This window comes from Acomys russatus, chromosome 26 (assembly GCF_903995435.1).
Source record: "Acomys russatus chromosome 26, mAcoRus1.1, whole genome shotgun sequence".
Lineage (NCBI taxonomy): Eukaryota > Metazoa > Chordata > Mammalia > Rodentia > Muridae > Acomys > Acomys russatus.
In genome coordinates this window covers 18,472,133-18,496,843 of record NC_067162.1, presented here as the reverse complement: position 1 = coordinate 18,496,843, position 24,711 = coordinate 18,472,133, and positions in this window count along the sequence as shown.

The window sequence follows — 24,711 nt, the reverse complement described above, 5'->3', positions numbered from 1 at the left end:
TGTGGTGGTGTGTGTTGTGTGGTGGTGTATGTTGTGTGGTGGTGTATGTTGTGTGGTGGTGTGTGTTGTGTGGTGGTGTATGTTGTGTGGTGGTGTATGTTGTGTGGTGGTGTATGTTGTGTGGTGGTGTTGTGTGTGTGGTGGTGTATGTTGTGGTGGTGTGTATGTTGTTGTGGTGGGGTGTGTTGTGTGGTGGTGTATGTTGTGTGGTGGTGTATGTTGTGTGGTGGTGTATGTTGTGTGGTGGTGTGTTGTTGTGTGGTGGTGTATGTTGTGTGTGGTGTGTGTTGTGTGGTGGGTTGTTGTGTGGTGGTGTATGTTGGTGGTGTGTGTGGTGGGTGTGTAGGTTGTGTGGTGGGTGTGTTGTTGTGGTGGTGTATGTTGTGTGGTGGTGTATGTTGTGTGGTGGTGTATGTTGTGTGGTGGTGTATGTGTGTGGTGGTGTGTGCGTGTGGTGGTGTTTATGTGTTGGTGGTATGTTGTGTGGTGGTGTATGTTGTGTGGTGGTGTATGTTGTGTGGTGGTGTATGTTGTGTGGTGGTGTATGTTGTGTGGTGGTGTGTGTCGTATGATGGTGTATGTTGAATGGTGTATGCTCTCTATCTTATTCCTTTAAGACAGACTCGTCTCCTCTGAATCAGAAACCCACTGTTTCAACTAGGCTGGCCAGTGAATTCCTAAGATTCATGTATCTCCACCCAAAATCCCTGAGGTTATAGGCAAACACAACCATGCCTGGTCTTTTACCTGGGTGTTGGCGATTTGACCTCAGGTCCTCATGTTTGTACAGCATGTGCTTTTTAGCCACTGAGCCACCCTTCCAGCCCCAGAATAGTAACTCTGAACAAGAACTCCACAAAAGGAGAAAACAAGACTAGACTCCATTCATGGTCAGAATGGTGCAAACCAAACTTCATGGGAGGCAAGGGGAGTGAAGCCTCGCAAGACAGTGGTTCTCAACCTTCCTCATGCTGGGACACTTTAATACAGTCCCTCATATGGTGACCCTCAACCATAAAATCGTTTTTGTTGCTACTTCATAACTATAATTTTGCTGCTGTTATGAATCATAATGTACATATCTGATATGTGATCCCAAAGGGGTTTCGAGCCACAGGTTGAGAATCACTGGTCTAGAGAAATGTTTCTTAAACTTCTTTTCCCGCATGGTCCCTTTGCACCCAAGAAATAGTACACAGCCCTAGGTATACAAGTACATGAAATAGGGACACAAATAAAACTTACATTGCTGATTAAACATAAAGAAATTTATTTTAAAATAATTTCAGTACACATGATTTTAGCATTGATTTAGAGTAAAGCAAGTTTGCACACTAATGAGATGAATGTACTTGTTTATTCTTATGTGAAGGATTCACCCATGGATAAATATTAAATGCTGCAGGACACACATCTTTGATGTTTCTCAGAATTTATGAACATTCTGATTTTATAATCATCAATGTAGAGAAAACCACTTCACAAAAATATCCAGTACAGACGGCAGGAGTACATTCGGGACCATTTTAGAAACTGTTGAGGATTATGCCCTAATTCCAAGCCAAAATTTATGTTTTCTTTTTAAATGTATTTATATATTTTGTGTGCATGATATTTTGCCTGCATGTATGTCTATGTACTGCATGTGCACCTGGTGGTACCCACAGAGGCCAAAAGAGGGGTTGGATCCCCTGGAACTGGAGTTACAGATGGCTGTCAGCCACTGTGCGGATGCTGAGAATCAATACTGGGTCCCCTAGAAAAAGCAGCAAGGGCTCTTAACTGCTGGGTGGCCTCTCCAGCACCCCATGTCTGTCATGATGTTTTTAAATGAATCTCAAATAAAAAACTCAAATAGTAATTTTAAAACACAACCTAAAAATATTTCTTAATAGAGCACTGATACGCTGCGGGGTGGCGGTGAGATTATAATGACAAGATGTGATGGAGATGGAAATTTAGAGGCACCAAAATAGAAAAGATGTCTTCTTCAAGGCTGTCAAATACAAATAGTGAAAACACTAAGAATGTAACATTTGTATAATTCCTGATTGTGTCACGGTTCTTGCCATAGGTAATCTATTGTATATATGTGTAATAATATAAATGTATATGTACAAAAATAAAATAAAAATTTAAAAAGTCTTTGTTTTGCTCTGTATAGTGGCATGCTTATTTTTATCCCTGCACTAAGGAAACAGAGGCAGGCAGAGCTCTGTGAGTTCAAGGCCAGCCTGGTCTACAGAGCAAATAACAGGTCAAGGAGGCTTACATGGTAAGATTTTATTTTATTTTATTTTATTAAGTAACTCTTTGCTTTTCTTAACTAAACCAGTATTTTTTTTTTCTAGAGTAGAAAACTTTGCATGTACGGTGAAAACACTAAAGAGATAACACAATAAAAACACTGCAGCCATGACACACAATAGTGTGAAACCCCTGCAGCTGTAACATGCAATAGTTGGTGTTTCGGGCAGTGTTCGGCACTGTGTGGCATGTGCCACTCACAGTGCAAATGGAATCGTGTTCTGAGAACCACGCTGCAGTGCAGTCAGTCCCAGCATGCCACACACTCAAGAGCTGCCAGAAGCACCTCAGATTCAAGACACCCTTGATCTTGGATTAAATTTTTTTTGTCGTGATGCCTTGTGAAACCTTGCTAATAGTTTGTGACCCTCACTTTCAGCTAAACGAGCCCTATGGGATCACGACCTACAGCTTAAGAAGATGGAATCCATAAGAACAGAAGATAACAGAGACTGTACCAATAAATTCCAAGTGGTGTTGCCTGGAGTCGGGAGCAGCTATCAGTGTGATGGGATGGTGTGGAGGCTCCAGGGCTCCATCCATCACATTTTTGGTGCCTTTATAGGAACAGCTGGAAAATAAGGCTGACCTGGCTCCCTGGAGGTCATGTGATCACTGTATTTCTAACACATTAGAGGCCCAGGGTTCCATAGTTTATACTCTCAAACACAGCAAGTGGGTGTTCTAAGGACTGGACAGTGCAGTCCCACTCCTCAGAGTAGCATTGGTGAGTGTAGAGTGCCAACTAGCACTGCATCGCACTAAAGAGCAGCATCAAGTACCACTGAGCATCACAGAGGTCACAGAGCACCACATAGCATCAGAGCACCTTGGAGCATCACTGAAGACCACAGAGTGTCACAGAGCATCATAGATCATCACAGAGCATCTGAGCACCTTGGAGTACCACTGAACACCACAGAGTGTCACAGAGCATCGTAGATCATCACAGAGCATCCAAGCACCTTGGAGTATCACTGAAGACCACAGAGCATCACAGAGCACCACAGATTATCAAAGAACCATGGATCATCACAAAGCACCAGGTTCAAGGAGGAGAGGCATGGATCCCACCTGCCCTTAAGGGACAAGGCTCTGTGGATGTCTTTGATATCACATTAGACTAGTATTACTATTGTTCCTGGTGCATTACGCCATGGTAGATGTGCAGGGAGGTAGTGACAGAGCCAAACTCATAACTGGCCTGGCTGAAGGAGCAGGCTTTGAGCATCATCACCTTCTATAGTCCCAACAGGAGGCCCAGGATCCTAATCATTCCTTAGTGTTAGGTCAGGGGCCAGATGGTAAGCAGGTGTTTGGCAGCTTTTGCACCTGAGGACAGGTCCTCACGCTCAGCATCCTCTAAGTGCCCACAGCTCCAGAACCACTCCCCAGCCATTCGCATGCTGGCTTGATTCCTGCCTCCCCTGCTCCAGAGCACCTCAAGTGAGTGTGTGGGACACACTGCCCAAAGTTTTACAGTGAAAATGTGGCTCCCTATGACATACCTGCTCTTGTTTTCTTCGAGAAGGGTTCTGTCCGCTTACTATTTTATCTGTCTAGGAACTCACAGAGCTCAGCTATGTGGTAGAGATGTTGGTTCTGCATCTACTAGCAGCATGGCCTTCAGAGAGTTATCTAATTGGCCAATTCCTTAGTCTCCGTCTATAAAATAGGAATATTGAGACACTCCCAGGAGAGCTTCTGAGAAGCTCAAGTGAGCAAAGATAATGCCTGTTTCCTCTCAGGGATCTGGCACTGTCACACAATGAGCAGCCATTTTGCCTTCTGAATCTTCTCCCAAGAGCCAATCTGTGTTGCTAGTTTTTTGAAATCTGGAGACAGAAATGTTCATTCACATATGTGGGGTGTATAAGTATGAGAGAGAGAAAGAGAGAGAGAGAGACAGACAGAGAGACAGAGACACAGAGACACAGACAAACAGACAGAGACAGAGACAGAGACAGAGACAGGGACACAGAGAGAATGTGTGTGTGCATTTAAAAATAGTGTCTATATTATGTTTTAAATGTGTCTATCTATAGCAGAATGCTGACTACTTGACACTACCTGCTCCATAACCCTATCAGAGAGATGAGTAGAGTGTTGCCAGACTTTATAGCTATTTATTTGATTCTTTTATCTACCACCCTTTTCCATCCTCATTCTACCCTCCCAACCCCCCAACACTAGGTAGAAGAGAAAGAAGGATAGAGGGGGGGAAAGGGAACATTGTTATCTTTAGACTACTTCTTGTTGAGTTCCTTGGGGACAGGGTTGATCTTCACTGACAGGGTATCCAGTTTCTCCTCATGTCTTTGTGTATAACCACTTGACAAACCGCAACCAACAGCAACCAGCAACCAGCAGCAGCAGAAGCAGCAGCAGCAGCAAGAGGAGGAGGAGGAGGAGGAAGAGGAGGAGGAGGAGGAACTGCCACAGCCCCTCTCAGGGCTCTTGCATTTATATACCCTCTCAAGAGTTCCCAGAATTTCAAACATCATGCACTTGGAGAAACTATCTGTAGCTGGCAAAATCACACCTCTGCTAGAGCACAAGGCAAATCATAATCAACTACTGTGGACAATCTGAAGCAGCCCCATATCCCACACCTGGAATTAAAACAAAAACATATCCCCATAACATTTCTGTCTTTTTAAAGAAACCAAAATCCTCACTACAGATAGATAGAGCCCTGGCTGAGCAAGGTCAGAATGCTCTGGCATTCAGCAGAGAGCTCTGTGGATAGGAACATCCTCCTGAATGCTCATTGGATCCCACAACGCAGGCAGCTGTGTGCCTGGTGAAGAATATTTGCTGCCTGGTGCCCTGGAGACCTGCAATGGGTTTCCAGGCCAACCTGGGTTAGACAGCAAGCCCTTGTCTCAGAAACAAAACAAGACAAAGCTATTCTATATTTTGTCCCAAATTCCCAGTGAAATCTTAGGGAGTCCCTTCTCTCCGGCCTGAATTTCCTAACTGGTAAATGTGAATTGGACAAGACTGTCTGCAAGTCTCCCTGAAATAGGACAGTGAAGGGCTTCCAGGGTACAAGTCATTTCTGGAGGCCAACGCCCCTGGGCCCTGACCTTCTTTTCAGTGTAAGGGTTGCCCAGGGCACTTCACATGGTTTGAAACAGGCTTGGGCACATGTGACACTGAAACATGAAGAGCTGGGTAACAGGCTAACAGACCAAAGACCGGGCAAATATCCTGGGACTGTGTTGACGCCAGTTGGTTTGTCTTGGATGCCTCACAACCCACCGTGGTAACCGGACTGGCTTTTTGTTTGTCTAAATGGGAAGACGGGAGCTCATGCTGCCTGAGATGGCTCCACAAACAGCCCCTGGCTATAGAAGGCATCCAGGGGCCTCCCTGGGGCAACCACAAGCCACAGGGACTAATGGGGGTTCCTGGAGGCCAGACAAACTAAACCTGGGAGGAATTGAGAGGGGGGAGGAGGAGGAGGGCTGAGCTGTGTAGAGTTGGTCCACCGCTCTCTGCTGAGAACAGGGCCTGTGAATTACAGCATCTTCCAGCACCAGGGTGCAGAATGGAGTTGCTTCCTCCTAGGCCATAAGAGCTGTAGATGTCTAACAATGGCAGTGGCCTCCTTGACTCTAAGGTCTCAGGCCCTGCTTTCTTTTTCCAGGCACCATGGGAAGATGGAGGTGAGGGTGGTACACTGAAATTTGTAATTGAAATAATCCATGTTATTTTCTGAGAGAAAAATCAAGCCTAGGAAAACAAGATGTAAAGACGCAGGTGAGAAGCATATTGTTGGATATGAATATAGACATAGGTGTGGATGCAAGGTGTGCACACAGACACAGTATGGGCCTAAGCATAGGTTGGAACCATAATTTTTATGGGTCAAAAGGGGTCTGGTTTGGGCAGTCTCGTGTTATAAAGCTACAATACAACAATGACTAAGACATATCTGAACCTGCACACGTCCATCTTTGAATGATGCAACGGCTATTGAATTATCAGTGCTTCTGCTGCTTGACCTTTGCTTTGTCCTCTGAGCATCTTCATCCCACCCCTGCCCCATGCCTCCTGTCTCTGATGTGGTGCTGGGTCCTCTTGGGCCTAAGGATTCCCTTTCACAGGGGTCGACTAGCCTAGTTTCACCCATCAGTACTGAGCCGCCTTGTCCTGCTTCAGGACTGGACAGCAAAAGGGATGCCTTTGGCAGTGTCTCTACTTTGTCATCTACTGCTGGTATGACCCTGGAGCAGACAGTATTGCCTGGAGCTTCCATTTCCTGGTCTGTGAAGAGAACCTTCAAGATGGGCTCCATTGGCAGGTGGAAAAAGATCTGCCAAGGAACCGTGCTTACACAGTGGTGGGCACTGATTGGCTGTCCTCTGTCCCAGCCATTTTTTTTTTAACCTTTACTTGTCCTTCACTGGCTGTAAAGAGGGGAGAGATGTTTTGGCCACTGTGAATGTGACACAGAGAAGCTTCTTTTTTTTTTTTTTTTTTTAGACAAGCTCTTGCTATTCAGCACTGGGTGGCCTGAAATTATGTAGACAAAGCTGTCCTTGAAGTCACAGAAATATGCCTGCCTCTGTCTCAGAGTACTGGAATTAAAGGTGCATGCCGCCATGCCCAACCGCACAGACATCTTTTAACTCAACAAACATCTTTTTAATAGCAAAAGTAATCTAAGTGAAGTTTATAAAATTCAAAGTAGTAGAATAAAAGAAGAAAGAAATTCTCTCTAGCCTGAAAGCTGAATTCATCAGTATTATTATTTTTGTAGTTTGCAGGAATCTTGATTTTTATTCATTTACTTTTATTTTATGTACATTGGTGTTTTGCCTGCATGTGGGTCTGTATATGAGGATGTCAGGTCCCAAGAACTAGAGTTACAGACACTTGCAATCTGCCATATGGGTGCTCAGAGTTGAACCCATGTCCTATAGAAGAGCAGCCAGCACTCTTAACTGCTGAGCCTTCTCTCCAGCTCCCTACAGGAATCTTTTGTTTACATTTTTCCAATAAAGAAAACCAGGCTCAAAAGAATTTAAGGAAATAGAGAATTGGTGTGTTCATATAACTACATTGTGAAGGAGACTGACAGGCATCTGTCAATAATGTCACCATTTTCCATACTCAAATTTTCACAAAACAATATGATCAAAACTGAGATGAGCTCAGGGATGTATAACACCTACCTAAATGTCAGTGGTGTGACTGTACCCCAAGACTGAGCCCCTTGCTCCTGCCCTTCCGCCTTTCTCTCTGCCTTTCTCAGATATGCTATCATTCCTACCACTTGGGCCACCTCTAAAAACAGCATCTCTCAGCAGATGTGTCCCTTCTGGAGAGAACCACAGTGACCTGAGACACTGACAAGGCAGAAGAGACATTGGCCCTCAAGCGTTTTGAAGAGGAAAATGACATCACATTTCACGTGCCACCAAGTGACAGGTATGTCAGAAGAGTGGAGCCTTGGTGTGCCTCTTCTTGCTTTCTCCAATCCTAAGTGGGACAGGCTATGAGGAAGTGCAGTCTCTGTCACTGAGGATCCCAATCCTCAATCTCTCGGAATCCTGATTCTTTTCAGAGACCTTTCCCTATTCTTCAGAGGAGTGGTCTGGATTGGATGACAGATTCTGAGCTTTCCACACCGTGTAGAAACCCATGGTACAAGACTTGACCTCTCTAGGAACTACGCAGCCAGGGGTTGGCATGTGACTTAACTTTCATGTAGCTGATTGGATTTCTTCATAGAGATTCTCACAGAACCAAGGATGTAAGGATCAAGTCACCAGTGGGCTTTCCTCACCCACCTGTGGTCCATTGGCTCCCCTGCTCCCAGGCTTGTTTCCATGACTACACAGTTGTAGCTGCTATACCTGGGGCTTTTGGAATACCATTTCCATATCCGGCTAATGATTTGACATCTCCCAAACTTTCCTGTGCTTGTTCATTTCCATTACTTACAGCAGGACCTAAACCTGCCAGTGTGCCCAGGCCCTTTCTAATTCTGAAGTTGTCTGAGGGGGTAAAGTCTAGGAGAGACCAACCCTGAACACTGTCCCTCTCTGGGTACCCACTTCAACTTCCAAGAGAGTGACACTGTAAGTTGAGAATGCAAGAAATCAAAAATGCAGCTCACACCACACATCTTTCATCCCAGCCCACCTTGACATACTTGGAACACTCACATTTGCCTACAGTTGAACCACCTAACACAGTCTACATTGTCTCTTCATTAGCATGTTTTGAAACAGTCTCCCTGTGTATCCCAAGCTGGTCAAGCCCTTGATCCTCCTGACTTAGCCTCAAGAGCTCTGGGGTTATAGTCATATTCCTCTGTGTCTGGCTTCAGAGTCTTTTTAGTACAATAGGATTGAGTGTCTCATGTACACACACAGATGGGTCTTTTGTAGTTGGCATGAGCCATAGAGACACGAAGCTCAATGTCCCAAGAATGCTAGCTACACATCACTCTGAGGTCTCTACTGCTTTCCCTTCTGATCTTGTGACAAATGGTTGGGAACTAAAGCTCTGATGTCCCTTCTGAGCATCCCAAAGAAGCATCAATCAGTCCACATGATCGTCCCTCAAAAAGGTCAAAATTCAAAGGATGCTTTCTACCAAATGCATACTGATTCAACATCGTCGTGAAGTTGAACCATTGTGGGTCACAGACTGTCTGTAATTCCAAGCTTTGCTTACCTGTAGGTGAGAGCAAGTTCTGGACACTAGAATGTGACTGATTATAAGTGGCAAGTGTCACCTTCTGCCTGACCCACAGGATTTCACAGTGGGTCTACACTGCAGTCTACACAGAGGATGCTCTGAGGTCTGATGAGGGGAAGGTCCAGGGTGGGAGACGCCTCCCCCACAGGCTGACCTTAAAGACAGGGGTCCCGTCCCTGATTTTTCACCTGCCCCGTGAGCTGAGCGTGAGTGACTGCGAGGCTCCTGTGACAGGCTGGTTACAGCAGCCAGGTCTCTGTGCTCTGACTCTCACACCATCCCAGCAAGGAAGACCTTCCTGAAAGCAAGGAAGAGACCCCAGCTGCTGTTTCCTTCATTGGTCAGAGGGGTGGGCTCCCCCATAGCTGGACTGCAGGCCAATAACATGGAAGAGCTTTGATTAGCAAAGAGTCTCAGCCCGAGGCTGTCCACTTGGGGACTGCTCCTTTATTGCTCCTTCAAGTAGAACCTCCAATTACATTAACAGTGAGGCTTCATCAGGGATTCAGGGATTTTGAAGTGACTTTCGGATGTTCTGGAATCTTCCCTTTAGTGTTCCCTGAGCTGAGCCTCTTTTTCCCAGAGCACTTTGGGAAGATCCTTCCTGGAGTAGAGGAGCAGATGTTGATTTGCATATATGCATGTTTCTGGGCTCTGATGAGATTAGGAGGTGCATTTTTAATCAAAGCCTCCAGCGAGGCTGGGCCCTGCGAGGCCGACAGGGGTGGGAAGAGGAAATGTCACAGAGAGGAGGGTGTGGGCCAGGGAGACAGAGGCTCTTGAACCAAGCCTTATTTATGAAGTCAGAGAGGGTCTCTGTGGGTAGAAGAGAGAGGCTCAGAAGTCAGGCCTTCAGTTCCAAACCCCCACCCTGCCGTCCACAAAACATTGGACAAGTCTCATTCCTCCCGGAGTCTCAGCTTCTTGTATAAAATGGAGGTTGATGTGGCCAACTGGGCTCCCTAACTTTTCTAGGCTATTGCGGAGTTAAAAAAGAAAATAATGTAGGCAGCGCATGAGACACTGTGAATGCCCTACTCTCCTAATGCACTTGAGAGGAATTACCTTGTGATGGTTGTAAGTAGGGTACCCCCCTCCCAACCCTCTATGCCTAGTTCCTGAGGATGGGGCTCTAGCTCCGAGCCCAGCGGCTAGATGGTTTTTCCAAAAGATAAGCACATGAGAGGCAGGTGGAGCTTGGAACGTCTAGCAACCTTTCTGCTGAATGGACTGTGCTCTTTTTTTTTTTTTTTTTTTTTTTTTTGGGACGCAGGTTGAGAAATGCTCCCCAGGGCGGACTCTGAGCTCCTTGATATGTCTGCTAAGCAAAGAGGGGGCTTTAGGGAAAGATGAGTTCTGTCTGCAACTATTCCTTGGCCATGTCTGTACCTCAGGGCCTTCGCTTCTGCTTACACAGCTCACTCCCCCGATGTTTACATGCCACCATCATTTTTGTCTCAGACGAAATTTTACCACCTTGCTGCCAACTAGACTGAAATGGCTGCTGGCCCTTTCTTCCTTGGCTCTAACCCAGGAAGTCTTCATCCCAGGCCATAGATATTTTATGCTAGATAGTCTTTTGTTATCGGAGCAGTTTTTTAGTGTGTGTGTGTGTGTGTGTGTGTGTGTGTGTGTGTGTGTATGGTGGGATAACACACGAACTCTGCCCATTAGGTGCCAATAACAGTTCCCCCAAATGGCTATGTAAGCAAATATCTCCTAGCATTGCCAACCCACTCTGGTGAATAAATCTTCCTCAATGGTGAACCCTGATCACAACCTGCTTTCCTTTTCTCTGCAGGACTTAAAATAGCCTGAAATATAGCTGACATGTTTTCTGGCCACTGGTGTCTCAGCTGTCACCTCCACTGTAAGGTGAGGTCCACTAAGGCACAAGAGGTCTTCCCTGCTCATCTGTGCCACCCAGCCCACAGCAGAACCCCACCCCCACCCCTGTCACCTAGCTAGGATCCCAGCAAATGCTTGTGAAGTAAATAGGCCAATAAGAAAACAAAGTTACAGCGTGAGGGAGTGCATGCAGTTAGCCATCACTCTCTGTGTGCACACGGGTAAAAGACACGCAGACTGTCTTTTTGAGGCCATTGGTGCAAAAAAGCCTCTTGGAGGAGAAGCCAGTCTCTGCTGGAAGAGCACCTTTCATCACAGGTCTAGAATAGGGCATCTCTGTGGTGTTCTGAATGGGCGCCAAGCAACCTCCCATTTCTCCTGCTTCCCACCATACTCAGAATAAAAGCTAATGTGTGTGCATAAGCCGTGAGGGTCATTCATGACTTCACACCTCTCTGACCTTCCTCCCGTTTATTTAGCCCTTTGATAAGCTGTCCCCCTGCCATAATGTCCCAGGAGTCGTCTTCTGCCTCAGGGCCTTTGCACTTGCCATCGCCTTTTCTGTCAGACGATGTTTGTGTTTTGAGCCTTCCCTCGCTGTTCTACACTGGCAGTATCTGCAGGCACTACTTCAGGCACTGCTTCTAAAAAGAGGACTTCCTCCCCTACATTTTTAGGGCTCTTTACCCAGACATCCATCAGGAACCCTCTTGTCTATGCTTGTTGGTTTCTTCCTCAGGCAGCCACTGCTGTTCGTCTATGGAAGCCAATGCTTGCCAGATACCTGGCCTCATGTATATGCCTTAAGTACCCCAACCAAAAGAGGAAAAAAGGAAAGGGCCTGCTTAACCCCAGGTCCTATGTCATGGCCTTGAAACTGGCTTGACACTCAGGGGCTACAGTGACCTCCTCCATGTACTTCTCTTAGTGACCTGGCCTGGCTTCCCCTCTGTATCCAGGGGCCTGACACTTCTCTCCCGACCAGCTCCTGCCCAAGGAACTCCTGAGGCTGGGTTAGACTGTGATGCCCCAGGGGCTAACAGCTTTGACTGACCATTTCAAACAGCTCCCGTCAAATGGATTTCTCGAGGCCAGCAGGAGAGACTGAGCACAGCGGAGCTGGGCAAGCGAGGTTTGTTTTTCTTCAGACTACTTTCTCCCATTTGAACCCTTTCCCAGGACAAATCCTCAGCCGGTTTTCCCTGGCTCTCTCTCCTCCCGTACAAAAACAACTTTATCTCTAAAGAGCAAATAACACCCAGCGCTCATAACAGATGCCACGAGCTGTTTCTGTTTTGATTTTTGAAAATAAAAATTCAACTGAGTTCAATAAAATTCGGAAGCCTCTTCCCTCAGTGGAAATTAAAGGAATCCAAGACGCCCCGAAAAGCCAGCGACCTTCCTAATTAAAGCTGCAGCAACGGCGGGAATCCGCTTCCTACAACCAGCCTGCTCTGGCTGAGCAGAGAACAAAGCCTGCCCCATCAATATTTCATTCTCTCTTTTCTTCCGTGATAACAATGCCGAGTGTTCTGAGTGCGCCCCAAAAAAGACATGCAGAGCTATGTTAATTAGTGTTTAAATAATTGACACCCCCCAGAAGTGTGCCAAGTGGACCATTGGCTCTGCTTGTAATTGCCTGTGCTAGTGGGCATAGCCTGTCCGTCTGTCTGTCTAATTTGGCAACTATGGGCCTAGGGAAGACTGATCTCAGTTTCCTAAATCACCTCCATGCCCAGGTTTCAGGTCGTTTTTGCTTTGAGTTGTAGGTTTGAGTCTCTAAGAGTATATATCCAGGCCGACTCTCAGGAGCTGAACTCTGGCTTTATGCTTTATGTTGGTCCTGGCACCACCTGCAGCCCCAACATCCCTCTAGACGTACTCTCCAGATGTCTAGATGCCTCTCGGGAGTTGAACAGACCTGTGTTTCCGAGCATTGTGCCTCTCAACCCATCCGCAGACATGCAGCCTGTATCCCACCGGCTAACACCATCACCTGCAGAAACCTGTGCAGCTCATGTCCAAATCCCAGCTCACTTCTAGGTCAAGATAGCCTGCTCTGCTCACCTCCACCCCCTGGAGGCCATGAATCCCTGATGCAAATGCCACACTTCCTGCCTGCAGCTTCTGCCCCTCCTCCACTCCCACGGTCCCTTCTCCAATCCTCATACTTGTCCTTAATTGACACTGTCCCAGATGTGCAGAGGTTATAACCCGTGCCTGCATCCCAGGCCTTGCCTGTGCACACAGGTACCTTTCACTCAGGTCTTCCCCGTTCAACAGCATTGCCGCTTTCATGCAGGCTTCCCAGCACTTACACACGCTGTTCCCTCTGTTAGGATTGTCCTTCTTTTTCCTTCCTGGAAAACCCTGCAGTTCAGCCAACCCTCAGCTGCAGGGTCATGGCAGTAATTAGATCTGCCTGGGATGTCAGCGAGTACTAGTCGCATCATCACAGGGTGAGTGGTGTCTGAGGCTTGCTCTTCAGCTCGGTGGGAAGAGCACCGAGAATGAGACATTGAAGGTAATTCTTATTTCCACACAAGACCTAGTCCACGGCAGCGTTCAGTTACATGAGTGAATTGGTAGACAAATGAGTGGATGGATAGAGAAATCATTGATTGGTAAATGAATGTATGGGTAGAGTAACGCATGAATGGAATAAAGTATGGGTAGATGGATGAAATAGATGAATGACTCAAGGAGTGTATGTCTTTATGGATAAAATAATGGATGGAAGGATGGGTGGAGTAATGGATTGATGAACGATACATGGAAGGACATGGGTAGGTGCAGGTACCTGGCTAGATGGGGGAGTCAGCAGGTGTCTGGTGGCTGTAGAGATAGGTAGGTGAGCTGATAGGTAAAAGGAGCATCTGTAGACAGTAGCTAGACAGATGACTCCCACCCACAACCTGTCTGACCTAGATGCCCCCAGGCTCCATCACCTCTGCCAGCCTTCTCAGAGAGAGACATGTCTTCTCTGACCCACAACGAGAGGCTGAACTGAGCCTCTTGGGTGACAGCTGGGCAGACAGACACTTCACTTGAGGACCGAGGAAGCTTGAGCCTCTGAGATCCTGGCAGAGCCATCCTCCTCTAGGAGGGGGCCTGGGAAGCAAGAGAGCACCCCTCTTCTAGGCTGCCTTCACACTCTTATGCCCCAAGTTCCTGGATGTCCCTCACTCTCCCCACAGCAAGGAGGCTTTATGCATTCGTTACATTCTCCCAATTGCTGTGATAAAACCCAAGGATGGGAGGGTTTATTTTTGGCTTGCAGTTTGAGGGGATAGCTTCTATCGTGGCCAAGGAAGGTGTGGTGGCAGGGACGGGAGGCAGCTGGCCACACCCCATCCCATCCGCAGGCAAGAAGCAGAGGGAGCCAGAGGTGGATCTGGGTTTTAAAGCTTCCTCCAGCAAGGCTTCACCTCCTAAAGGTCCCACGACCTTCTCAAAAAGCACCGTCAGCAGGCCACCAAGCGTTCAAGTGCATGACCCTATGGGTGACATTTTCACACTCTAACTTTGTCTTTCCCAGAAGCCTCAGCCAGATATTCACTCTGCTCTAGAAGCTCCTGAGGCCTCTGCAGGGTCTAAGATGCTGAGAGGCACGGACAGAAAAAAAAAAAAAAAACATTGCATACAAACAGAGAAGGGGTGCTTTAAGGCATAGACAGACTATGGAACAGTCAGTGGTGGTGTCTCTCAAGGTACAAAATTCCAGGGAGGAAGAGGAAGGACCAAGATTGTCAGGTATCCAGTTATAGCAGTGTGACACCAACCTCTACTGCTGTCAGGAAGACCCATCTTAAGTCAGGAGGATGGCCCTTTTTGGCAACAGATGGAGAAAGCATTCCTGTCCAAGTGTACCAGGTCCCTTTGGGAGCCCTTTGGGAGCCCTATAAGGAGGACTCACTGGAGAACGAGTTTGGCCCCCAGACTCAGTTTCTCTCCCTCGGGGCTGGGAAGCCCTGAATGAAGGATACTGTAGAAGTGGTCTCCACAGGGGCCCGGTTGCCTCAGGTCACCTCCCAACAGCTTCCCACAGTCTCCAAGCTCTTTAACAACTTAGGATAGGCCACCAGAAAGCACATGTAGGGATTTCTCACACTTTCTGAGACCATAGACTCAAGTGGACACTGACAGGACTCTGGCCAGCCTGAGCATGGTAAACGTGGCTCTGGTAGGCCTTTTCCTTCCCCTTAACCTTCCTAAAAACTCTTAGATTACATTCCTACAGCTAGCTACTAGCATCCACTCCTCTACTTGGCCACTTCCTCTTCCTGAGGCTGACTGCCAAGGCCCAGTTATCAAAGCATTGAAGTCCAGTAACCAAAAGCCCCCTTTGGCTCACCTAATTAACCTATCCAACTAAAATTAAACACCTCATCTTAACATGAGGTTTCCCCTTTTACCTTTATAAACTGCCATTTGCTTATGGGCCATGTCTGTCTCCTCTCTATCCAGAGGCAGTTCATGTCCAGTTCCCCTCTGGAACAACATTCCTTTCCCCTCTTGCTTCCTTCCCCTCCTTTTGCATCCTCCTGTCTTTGTCTATTATTCCCTGCCCTCTGTCCCTCTGAGACAAACAAAACTCCTTTGTGCTAAGAATTTGGTCTTGGGGGTCCTGGCTCTTCTTGGCCCCTGGCAAGGCCCATCAGCCACCTAGCATCTTATCACCCAGCACAACAGAGGGAGATGGAAGAGGGAAGCGCTTGAGCTGGGTACCAACCTGGCTGGAGCACAGCATGCACACTGCACCCACCACCAGTGCAGGACCTCCACACATGATCACCTACAGACTGGAGTGTTGAGTGTCTTCAACCTAGGGACCTTCTCTCTCCTTCCTCCAGCACCTCTTATTCCCACTTCTCTGATAGGTTCCTGCATTGATTTGGACATCTCTCCATACACTTCCCAGCTTACCTACATGCCTTTACCTAACTTGGGAGACCAGGGAGGATGATTACCCAGCGTTAGTTAGAGTGGACAGCATCTGACTGTTCATCCCTAGGTCCTCCTGCAGTACACCGGTGCACACTGCTCACTCTACAGCATCGGTGACCCTCTCTGTCCCACTTCCCAGGTAAGGTGCATCTTTACCTCCTCTGTTCATCTTTCCCCTCCCCTTTGCCCTAGCTCTCCTCTCCCTCCTCAGCCCCAGCCCATCCCCGCCCATCTCATTCTCTCTTCCCTCCCCTTCCATCTTACTTAACCCTCTCCATGGCTTCCATGGAACTACTTGACACATATAAACATTCAGTATGAGCAGAGATTCTATACCAGGGCCTCAGACCAGCTACCACTTAGTAGCATCCTCTTGGCATCCTAAAGCACCACACCAAACTCAGCCTCTCCAAAGCAGGATGGTTGGAAGCACACTCTTATGGTAGGCTCAGTGTTCAAACCTGGCCTCTTACACTAGGGATTAGTGTTCTTAGCCCTCTGGGCCTTGGCTTCTCTGTCTGTAATAGTATGAAACATGATACTGCAATTAGGGGTTAAAGAGTGCTTTAGAAACGCCATACAGCTTGAGCCCCTAGAACGGGTCTACTGGCTATGTCACAGGGAAGTCCTCCTTGGTTATTGTCACCCTTCACTCCGGGCCCCTGACACCTCATCTTCCTCAACCTTCCCATCATCCAGAAACTGAGCTTCAATCTGTGCCTGTCCACTCCTTCCTTCCCACAGCCCAGGCTGCCACCGATAGCATGCCTTCACCCTGATGCTGTACTAAAGCGTTCACTTCCTGTTTCCCCTGCTCTCCCCACCTCCTGCCTCCACTTCCCACCCCCAACTCCAGCCTCCAACTCCTCTCCTTACTCCTGGGCCCAGCTGTCTCTCTCTATGTATTATACATCCTCCAGGAAGGCCGTCTTCTCACCTCCTCTCTCTCCAGCCCAGCCTGACATCATGGTGATCTTCCTAGATCTACTCTGAGCACGCCACAGCCCTTCCTGGCTCCAAGATAGGTCTCAAGGCTCAATGATCTGAGCCCCAACTTCCTCTGGATCTAACCTCTACCAAGGTCATGGCTTCATCCCTTTGTTCCTCTCTCCACAGAGACTTAAGCATCTGAACCTTCCCACTTCCCACTTCCCACTTCCCTCTTTGAAAACCACTGGACACCATGTCCCTCCTCTCCCCCGCCTCCTCTCTAGAACTTTCTTGACTCCTGCTCCTTGGCCAGGTCTTCTGAGCCTCCTGGCTTTGCCAGCGGCTGTGCAGCCCCATGGGCTCTGAGAATCACACAGTGAGTGGCATGTTAACTCCCCCTCACTGATTTAAACATTACCATAAAGTTTGTGGCTTAAACTGTCACTTGCTTATTGTCTCACAGTCTCTTGGACCAGAAGTGCCAGCAGGCTCAAAGGTGCATCAGCTAGTGACAGAATTCTGCTTCCTGTGACTGTAGCCCTGAGATTCTCGTGGTCTTCCTGCCAGCCACAGCTTCAGTTAGGGGCATCAGTATCAGCCTTGGGTGGGTGGGTGGGGCAACAAAAGTTTGTCATGTAGCCATTTTTCAGAGTCATGTCATCCTTGGAAGATTGTTTCTTCAATGCCAACAGAAGACATTATTTCTCTACAAAAGGGTTTTAATTATTCTTTTGAGCACTCCCTAAGTAAGCCAGGCCTACCCAGGATAATCGCCATTTTGCTGAACTTACAGATTCAAGACATTGCTGGGCAAGGTGGTGCACGTCTTTAAACAAAGCACTCGGGAAGGCTGAGGCACACAGATCTCTGTGAGTTCAAGGCCAGCCTGGCCTACAAAGAGAGTCTATGACAGGCAAGGCTACACAGAGAAACTCTGTTTTGAAACTTCAAAATTCCTTCTCGTTTGCCATATACTGCAACCTCATCCCAGAATAAAATCCTGTCATCTTCCCCAGGCCTCTGGTACTCAACAGGAGGGGATCTGACAGGATGGGGACACCACGGAGCAGGAATTCTGGAGGCTGAATTGTTAAACAAGAAAATACCCAGCAGAGGTTAACTTTATGAAGCAAAGAGGTTTGCTGAGCTTGACTTCAGAATGCAGAGCTGGTATCCGCTTGGCTCTGGTGACCAGTCTCTTGATTGTCACATCATGTCAGGAGTGACTGTGATAGAGATCATATCACAAACAAGAAGTGAAAGAGGACACGTCCCTAAGACCTGCTGAAGGCCTCTACTCAGTTTTGTCTTTTAAAGGTCTGACACTATCCCCCAACAGCACGAACACTGAGGAAAATGAGCCTTGGGGAGCAAACCTTGCCGAGGCCATACATAGCAAAGGACATCTTATAGTCCTACCTGTCCTGTCCCCAAAGGGGCCATTTCACACATATAGGGTGCGTGTGAACCCACTCAGTAGCTTTTTATTATATATCCAAACAAGTGAGTGAGTGAGTGAGCCCAGTGGCTACCCACTGCTATGAGGGAGGAAATGGAACGGGGTTAGCTGAGTCTGGGAGGCACCCCCAAGAGTCACCCTGGAGTGCCACTGCTGTCAACTCCCACTGTAAAGGGACTATCCTTACTGAACAGTGCCCAGGGGTCGCTGGTAGATGGAGTTCAAATGAAAACACCCCAAGTTTCAAAGGCAATCTCCAGCAAGAGACATCGCTTTCCTATAATGTCACAGGTCAGTTTTGCTCTTTTCCTTCTGCCCCACACTGGCCTCTCATGGTGTCCCAAGGGAGCCAATAGAGACCCCCCTGGAGACACTGGGACTCCTGACAAGGGTCAGGAGTCAGGGATAGATGTGTGCAGTGAGCTGCACAGCGTCGCTGGCTGAGAGGCCGCCTGTGGCATCCTTTATTTATTTGCATTGAAATATTTATTGGGCTGGGAGGCATCTATAATAGATACTCCAGCCACTTGGTGGACCCATGGGGGATTCTGGGTGGCCTCTCTCCCACGCGTCCTGCTCACTGAGAACAGCTCACCTGGAAAACACTGCACATCAGGACTGCTCTGTGGAGTCCAATTCAGTCCCCATCCTCCCGGAGAGGCGGAGAGTCAGGAGAGGTCTGGGAAGAGGCTTGACTGTTGAGGGCCTACTGTGTGCTAGGCTTCTTTGTTCATATTGTCTCATTTAATTCTCAAAACAGCCTCATGGTGTAGGCATAATTATACACTCCGGGCAGATAAAGAAAAGGCTGGGCTCCAGGGGGAGGATGCAGAGCTAGTACTATAGTCCAGATACTTTGAGGCACACAATCAGTGACTTAACTGCCTTGCTGCAGTGTGCCTGGGGCCCAGAAGTGGCCTGTAGACTGAGGCAAACACCCTAGAGAAGAGACTGGACTTCCCCAGGTCAGACCCAGGGCCAGATTTAGCCAGTTCCAAGAGCCCTTGCCCTCAGGTAGGAATGTAGATTGGCACACACAGTGGAAGCCAGTATGGAGACCCCTAGATCCCACCTTCATAATCCAAGTATCCACACTTCTGAGTCTATAGAAGCCTCTAACTCAGCAATACCCCAGATAATACTGCACTAGTCACAGTAGCCAAGATATGCAGTCAGCCTCGGGGTCCACCAACAGGTGAATGGATAAAGAAATGTAAGATGTGCACAGTGCAGTTCTAGTGAGACATAAAGAGGAACAGAATTGCGTTATGGGCAAGAAACTAGATGGAACTGGAAATCATCCTGTTAGGCAAAACATGCAAGCTCAGAAAGACAAAATCATGTTTTCTCTTTTCTCTCATAGTCTGAATCTAGATTTAAGTGTGTGTGAGAGAAAGGCATGGAGGAAAGAGGATGGGGTAAGGAAGGAAGAGAGAAAGTGAGTGAGGAAGGGAGGGAGGGAGGTAAAAAAAAGGATAATGAGGAAAGAAAGGAAAATATCATGAACAGAAACCAAGAATCACGGTTTATAGGAAATTCATTATTTTGTGTGCTAAAAATTTTTTAAATGTGAATTCACATGTGTGTGACACGTGTTTGCATGTGCCTTTAATTTTTAATTGAAAAAAGTTATCAAAGTAATAAGTGTGCACAATTTGAAAACTCCATTATTCTAAAAGATTGATAACAGACAATGGTCCCTGCCTCCTTTCCTGTCTGCCAACAACACCCTCTAAAGAAACCTTCCTCACCTGGCACTCTTTTCCTGTTCACAACCTATTAATGTGATACTTGCTACTATTGAAATGTAGCCGCCTTTGGTGGAGAGAGCTGACAGAAGATGAATAGCACATGTTTACAGTACATAATTCGCCAGAGTGTGATATACACCACGAAATAGTCAGAGAAAGGTGATTTCTAAGTTGATGGGCGTTTATAGACAGTTTCCGGTTTTTAGTTGTTCTGGGTAAGTCAACTGAGGCCACTGAGGTGCAAGCTTTGCATGGATCCCGTCTCTCATTTCTCTTGGCTTAACCCACAGACACAGACAATGCTTGAGTCAGAAAACAGGTGTGTGCAAAGCTTTTACCATTAACTGCACAACAGCTCTCAAAGAGGGTAAGCCATTTTATGTCCTCAGTATTGTACCATTCCAGGTCTGTGTCTGGTAGGGTGCTTTTAGCCACTTCGGTTGTGTGTGCCACGTTCTGACTTTAATTTACATTTGCCCAATGAACATGAAGTTAAACGTGTTTTTGTGTGCTTATCTTTCATTTGTATCTCCTCTGTGCAAACCTTCTGCATCCTGTGTTTTCACTAGTGATTACTCATCTAACTTTGACCTTCAATTTTAAAAGTGCTTTGACTCATCCAGGTGCTTTGATTGTTGGCTGGATTTTATAATGGATTACGTTTAAATTAATTCATCTGTTTGCGGAGAATTGACATCTTAACAGTATCTTAATAGCATCTTAACCTTCTAATCCACGAACATTGTGCACCCCTACATTTGTCCCACAGTTCTCAGTGCTTTTATATTTTAGTGTAAAGATCTTGCATATTAGTTTTTTAGATTTATAAGTAAACACTTTAAGTTTTTGGTGCACTCTAAATTTTATTTCAAATCTCAATTTTTTAAATTTATACTATATAAGAACTTAATTGAATTTGACCATTGATCTTGAATGCTGTAACCTTGTTGTTATTGTGGCTGATAATTCTAGCAGATTCTTACAGATGCTGTTGATTTTTAAAAATATATATAATCATGTAATTTTCCAATAAAGAATTCAGTTTCTTCCTTTTCAGTCTGGATGCTTTTTAGTTTTTTCCTACTTTATACCAGAGAGGCCCCTCTAGAGCAGCATTAAGTGCTGATGTGGATGTACTTTCTGATCTTAAGAACAGAACAATCCAATTTTATCATTACATTAGTAGGGTCAGGTGAGCTGTCTCTGTGGTTAAAGGTGAGTGCTGCCAAACCTAAACGCCTGAGTTCTATCCCCAGAACTTACGGTGTGGAAGGAGAAGACTCACTCTTACAGGTTGTCCTGTCACACACACACACACACACACACACACACACACACACTGGCACGTGCAACATATCCACACAAAGGAAGAAAGAAAGGAAGGAAGGGAAGGAGGGAGGGAGGGAGAGAGGGAGGGAAGGAGGGAGGGAGAAGAAGAATTCTTAAAGCATTACCAGGGGGCTTGGGGTATATAGAAAGATGTCTCAGTGGTTAAGAACTCTTATTCTTCTTGCAGAGAACTCACGTTCGGATCCCAACACCCACACAGTGGTTTACAACCATTCGCAACTCTAGTTCCAAGAGATATGACATCGTCTTCGGACCTCTCTGGACACCAGGCACACCTATGTTGCACAGATAATACATGTAGGCAAAACATCTATATACATTAAATAAAATAAATAAATGTGAAAAGTCTTTTTAAGGGTCAAAAAAACTGTTACCTCTTTCATTCTCTGCCTCTCTCTCTCTCTCTCTCTCTCTCTCTCTCTCTCTCTCCCTCTGTGTGTGTGTGTGTGTGTGTGTGTGTGTGTGTGTGTGTGTGTAAGTTGCAATGAGGGTGTGATTTTTAGCACTTCTATGTATCTACTGAAATATCCATTTAAAATTCTTGCCAACACAGTGAGTTCGCTTTAATTAGTGTGTAGGTGTTGAGCCAGCTCTGTCCCAGGGGTAAACCTCATTTGATGACAAATCCAAAGTGCAAGCTTTTTAATGTATGCTTTTCTGTTCTTATTTATTTCCCCTTTAAGCTTTGTTGTTCTGGGGTTTTTCTTCTTCCTTTGTGTTTACTTTGTTATTTTGATTATTGTCCAAATTCTTAGCATGGAAACTGAGTTGTTGGTTTTTGGGCCACTATTCCTTCTACGGCAATTTCCTCGTGTAGATACAGTTTTAGATGCAACACATATTTTTCTCTTTATTTACCATTCATTTCAAAATTTCTTTCTAATTTTCTTTCATTTCTCATGTATAGTTTATTGTTTAACTTTTGAATATTGGGTTCTTTCTGTACTTTTTCCATCATTGAGTTTTAATAAATATCATGCATAATCAGAGAACTTACTTTGCATTTCTTAAGTGTTCTGACACTTGTTTGATGGTTCAGAAATAGTCTATATTGCTAAATGTTGCAGAGTGTACCCAATGCCAAGTTCACAATTATGGCTGGACCATTTCCTGGAGCTTTACTGATTTTCTTTCTTATCAACTGTGGAGAGGGGGGCATTGATATTTTCAATTCTGGTTATAGATTTGCCCATTTCTGCTTGCAGTTCAATCCCTTTTTACTGTACGTCTCTTGAAGCTCTGTTTCTAAGAACCTACATGTTTAGAACAACTAGATGCTGTTGTGAACTTGATCTATTATGCTTATGAAAAGGAATTGCTTTGTCTCTAGCAGCGTTTGTACCAAAGCAGCCGCTACCTAGTCTCCCTTAGACTTTTCTTCACATCTTCCAACTCAGGGATCAGCTAGACTCCTGCCTCTACCATGACTCAGAAATACTTGGTGACTTCTAGACTCAGACAACACCTAGAAAATCCTTAGGAGCTAAGAGGGAATAGGCATGTCCTTTGGGCTCAACCACAGAACCAATAGGTAAGAGCCCCGAGAAGCAGTCTTCACACTGCTTGTAGATGGTGGCTTTAAAAAGGATAAAATTTCACTGGGTAACGATCCAGGGTTTGAGTAAACATGGGAGAGAGCTGAGGGTGAGCTCCCAAAGCATGGAGGCAGGGCAGTTCCAAGGGCAGGGGGCAGGGGGCAGGGGGCAGGGGGACAGCAACAGGAAGCTGACCATGTGTTCCACTTTACAAATGACCTATGCAACACGATTGACGCCAAAGATTTTGTCTTCTAACTAGAGCTGTGGTTCCCCCACTCCTTGAGTATTGTCTGAGTGCTATAAGGCTTTTCCAACCATCCAGGGTGAACCCTTTCAACAAAGCAGTGGGTCTGGCCGTAGGATGCTTCATGCTCAAGAGAGAGCTGGCCACACAGGAAGATGTGTGTCCAGGCAACTTGCTGGGTGACATAAAGTAGTCTATTCATCCACTTTAGATGGCGCACTGATAGACCAAAGAAGGATTTTGTCCAGGTCCAGCTTGGAGAAAAAATGAGTTTGTTTGGGTCATTTACAGGATCACCGGGGACTCAAAGGCAGCTATGCTACAAAGAAGTTTCTTGGGATACATACAGCTCCTGTACCACCTGCGGTGCTGAAGAACTCACTCAAATTGTCTACCTATTTATAGCCACGCAGGGAATGGAGGGGGGATGCTCTGCGTCTCTTCTCTCCATGAGGGAGCATTCATGGGCCAGAATTCACCCAGTTTGTCATCACTGTTAATTCAATATGGTAGTACTTATACCCAACTCAAAGCAACCTACAGTACACAGGTCATTCCGAGTCGGTGGCTCTGAGTGGTTGTTTGAATGAATGAATCTGGCTCTGTACCCCGCTGTGGTCCCCACAGTCCAGTCCGGTCCTCGTCCTACTAGGACAGCAGCTGAGCAGCAATCAGGGACTCATCTCCATCTGGTGCTGAGGAGAATCGATGAAAAGGAGAAGTGGGACTGTCCTACCTTCTCTATGAGAGAGAAGCCCTTTTAGAAGGGCGACACGATCTCCTCAGAATCTAGGTGTCAGTTTCCGGGCTTCCCATGCCATCCTGGGAGCCCTGCCTTGAAGACAGCTTGGGCCACACTACAAAGCACTAAAGCCTTGTTAACTTGCCATCCTGTCATCTCGGGTTCTTTCCTGGGGCACTTACCAAATAGGTCCTGTCTTCTATCACCAGCATATTTGGAGCCAGGCCCTGAACATCCTGTGAATTTCAGGTCTGATGGCATCCAGGGAACCTGGCCTCCTACCCCAATGACAGAACTGCTGCTGCCTTTAGTCCTGAGACCTGGATGCTCACAGAAAGGACCTGCGATGCTTAAGTCATCCTAGCCTACACCAGGAGTTCAGCCTTAGTAGTACCCAAAACAGTTACTGGGTGGCTTAAGACTATCCAGCCTGGGCGCACCCCAGACTCCTCTTGCTAGCTCTGTCGTCTGTCATTGTTCACAAGTTGTCGCCCCTGAATAGTTTAAAGACTAAACACCAGGCAGATGCCTGGCATACAGTGGGCATTCCCAAAATGCCTTCCTTTCCTTGCCGATAGTCCAGAGGGACCCCTGTTCGCTGCCACTGGGAGAGTCCGGGAAGAGACAGCTGGTTCCCTACTCGGATCAACCTAGCGTGTTTGAAAACTTCCAAAGCAGAAAAACTTTGTGGTCTCGGGGCCGCTACGCCTCGCCGCCGTCTTGAAAGGTCCCGCGCGGTCCCCAGCGACCACCTCGCGCTGCCTAGCGTCGCCGGCAGGAGCGGCGGGAGCCAGGCGCGGTGCTAATGGGGCTGGCGGCGGAGCCGAGGACGCCATGAAAGCCGCGCTCGCAAACGCGGGCTCTTGTTGCGGGAAGAA